The 3,682-nt window shown below is 36.3% G+C and overlaps 1 long non-coding RNA gene across 5 annotated transcripts in view; it reads left to right on the forward strand.

The window, feature by feature from the left end:
* The first annotated feature begins 460 nt into the window (after positions 1 to 460).
* The window catches only part of LOC127857559 (uncharacterized), a 62,157-nt gene continuing 58,935 nt past the window's right edge, over positions 461 to 3,682 (forward strand). The window contains exon 1 of one of the 5 annotated variants that reach the window (XR_008038467.1): positions 461 to 712. This is a non-coding gene — a long non-coding RNA (uncharacterized LOC127857559). The other 4 variants (XR_008038469.1, XR_008038472.1, XR_008038470.1 and 1 more) reach the window with 4 other exon arrangements.

Here is a 3,682-nt window from a genome sequence, read left to right on the forward strand (position 1 = left end):
ATAATGACGACATTTCGTCACACTAATGACGTCATTTTTGTTTTGAACTGCATATAGGCACGCCAGGGGAGAAGGAGTAACTTTTCAGCGTAAGGGAAACAGCTGTTAATTATTTTCTTGAAAAAGGGGCATAAAAGAAACAGAAAATTTGTTCATGTCAGTGTAAGATCGTTTGTTATTTCACTCGTGATCATAGAAAAAAAATATTTTCACTCGTGGCTGCGCCACTCGTCAAAAAATATTTTATATGATCACTCGTGAAATAACAAATGATCTTACACTGACATGAACAAATATCCTCTATTTCTTTATTCTTTATTCTTAAGTATAGAATTGTTGGTGAATACGGGCCCAGGGGACAGTGGTTCGAGCCCAGCTGAGGGTTACTTTTTATGCCCCCCTTCGAAGAAGAGGGGGTATATTGTTTTGCACTTGTCGGTCCGTCGGTCCGTACACCAGATGGTTTCCGGATAATAACTCAAGAACGCTTAGGCCTAGGATCATGAAACTTCATAGGTACATTGATCATGACTGACAGATGACCCCTATTGATTTTCAGGTCATTAGGTCAAAGGTCAAGGTCACAGTGACTCGAAATAGTAAAATGGTTTCCGGATAATAACTCAAGAACGCTTAGGCCTAGGATCATGAAACTTCATAGGTACATTGATCATGACTGGCAGATGACCCCTATTGATTTTCAGGTCACTAGGTCAAAGGTCAAGGTCACAGTGACTCGAAACAGTAAAATGGTTTCCGGATGATAACTCAAGAATGCTTACGCCTAGGATCATGAAACTTCATAGGAACATAGATCATGACTGGCAGATGACCCCTATTGATTTTCAGGTCACTAGGTCAAAGGTCAAGGTCAAAGTGACTCGAAACAGTAAAATGGTTTCCAGATGATAACTCAATAATTCTTACGATTAGGATCATGAAACTTCATAGGTACATTGATCATGACTGGCAGATGACCCCTATTGATTTTCAGGTCACTAGGTCAAAGGTCAAGGTCACAGTGACTCGAAATAGTAAAATGGTTTCCAGATGATAACTAAAGAATGCTTACGCCTAGGATCATGAAAATTCATAGGTACATTGATCATGACTGGCAGATGACCCCTATTAATTTTCAGGTCACTATGTCAAAGGTCAAGGTCACCGTGACAAAAAACGTATTCACACAATGGCTGCCACCACAACTGACAGCCCATATGGGGGGGCATGCATGTTTTACAAACAGCCCTTGTTTTCTTTTTTAAATTTTATTCTTGTTCTTTTACTGGAGCTTTTTAGATCTAATGTTTACATGTATCAATATACATCATTTAATAACAAACTTCAATACATGCCACAAATCTGTGAAAAGGCCCCTTTAATATTCACAGATTATTGAAGGTTAATATGCGTCCATCAGAAATCAAACTCGAATTTAATGAATTTGAATATTAACTTTTTGCAGATCAGTTGGCTTCATTAGTTCTTCATCGCAATATAAAAACATATCAGAACCTGTTAAGAATAGTAATAAGAAGACGTAGATGAATAGATATATTTATGTATTCACTTTTGAAATGGTTAATGTATAATGTAAAAAGTGAAATAGATCTAAATCTTAAAATGAAATATAACTTGTGATGTTTCTTTATGTTCCTGGTATTGTAAATTTTGTCAATTTATTGAAAATGTTTGAATATATTTATGTAATCACTCACGATATTGTAAATGTATAATATGAAACATGTACACTCTTAAACAGTTTAACTGAAATACATTTTTATGTCTTTTATATCTTGAAATCGCTAAAAAAGAATGTAAAAAATACATTTAACATAAATAAATAAATCTTGAAAGAAAACAATTATGTTTTTACGTTGCACAGAGGAGATAATCAAAGTTGTGAAAGTTTCCCGTGAAGATTCACACCTATCCGCCTATATATTACGGGCAAAAGGCCGCGTAGCGGGCGTAAACCGTTCATACACATGGAAATGTAGACAAAAATAGACATAGGGATGCATCTAAAAAAAATTGCCACGCGACATATATTTTCGCGATGTTATTTATGACCTTGAACAAATCAAAAACACTTTGACATATGCTAAAACACATGTAAAAACATACCTCAGGAAAAAGTATACAAATGGCATCATAATTGTGAAGCGAATCGCACTAAATATTATCGCATTATATGTTTTTGTCCGCTACATGAGACCGTTTCAGAATTTAGATTACACAATTATCTCCCCTGAATACTCATCTTCTTCATGTTCTGTCTCATAGACTGGTTCACTACATATAGAGACAGTCTTAACCAAACACAATTTTGGTAAATATAACCCGTCTAAAATGTTTTACCTGAATCTCCGATTTCTTTCGAATTTATTTGCTGAGTTCTTTTCGATTTCGAATTATTATTATCCTGACAAATCACAAACACTTGTTAAACAAATAATTTGTTTTACACATTATAGTTGGCATCTATATTCTCGCTCTCTTATGACAATATGGTAAATCTCAACATTGCATGGCCCCATTACCAACCCTGGGGCGCCCCGCCCACATAGACCACACCCACCCAAAATTGCCTTTTACTATAATTTCTTCATTTCTACACCGATTCACTTCAAATTGATACTGAACTTCTCTTATGACAATACGGTCAATCTCAATTATGCATGGCCCCATTTATACCAACCCTGGGGCGCCCCGCTCTCATAGGCCACACCCACCCAAAATTGCCTTGTACTATAATTCTTCATTTCTACGCCAATTCACTTTTAATTGATACTGAACTTATCTTATGACAATATGGTCAATCTCAATTATGCATGGCCCCATTACCAACCCTGGGGCGCCCCTGGGTCAAACATGCGGCATGGGGATACGCGTGTGCCTCTGCAGCGCCATAAATTCAAGTTAATTTTGTAAAAGGTAATCAAATGTTACTTCATTGATTCCACAGTTTTTCAAAAGAAAACATCACTTTGGAACTTCATATATGTAAATATTCTTGTAAGTTGATGACAGTGTTTGAGTATTACTGATTGTGTAACTATTATTTGTATGTGTACTGAATATATTTACTAACATCATTTACATGCTTCTGCTAGCGGCTTACCCAAGAAAGACAATGACTTCTTTAGCGTAAGAATTCCCGGGTACATTTTAGTTAATTTTCTTTACCGGGTGTACATCTAAGTATACTTACGAGTACCCCGGGTACATTAAAGTAGTACCCGAACCGACAATGAGCAGTACTTAGGGTCTTAAGGGTGATCTAAAGAACGCTCCCACTTAAGGGATCAATATAGAGACCTCCCAGTTACTAAGCAGACACCATATCCACTATACCGCAGCCACCGAACCAGCTTTAAATTCCTGCGGCTAGAAAACACACAAAATTATAAGATGCTAGATCTTAAAGCTAGGAACATGTTACTGGCTTCAAGATTGAATTTTTTTGATGCATTACTTCATTTTTGAAACAATTATACTATTTTGAAAACAATAATGTAAAATATTATTTATTAAAAATACGTGGTTATCAAAAAAGCTTTTGCCCGTAAATAAGGTAGCAGCAATAATCATATTATCAGTGGGACGAAACGTCCAATGTCTCCCTACACAAATATCAGTGGCACGAACTGGTAGTGGCACGAAACGTCCATCACCCGTT

Source organism: Dreissena polymorpha, chromosome 14 (assembly GCF_020536995.1).
Source record: "Dreissena polymorpha isolate Duluth1 chromosome 14, UMN_Dpol_1.0, whole genome shotgun sequence".
Taxonomy (NCBI): Eukaryota; Metazoa; Mollusca; class Bivalvia; order Myida; family Dreissenidae; genus Dreissena; species Dreissena polymorpha.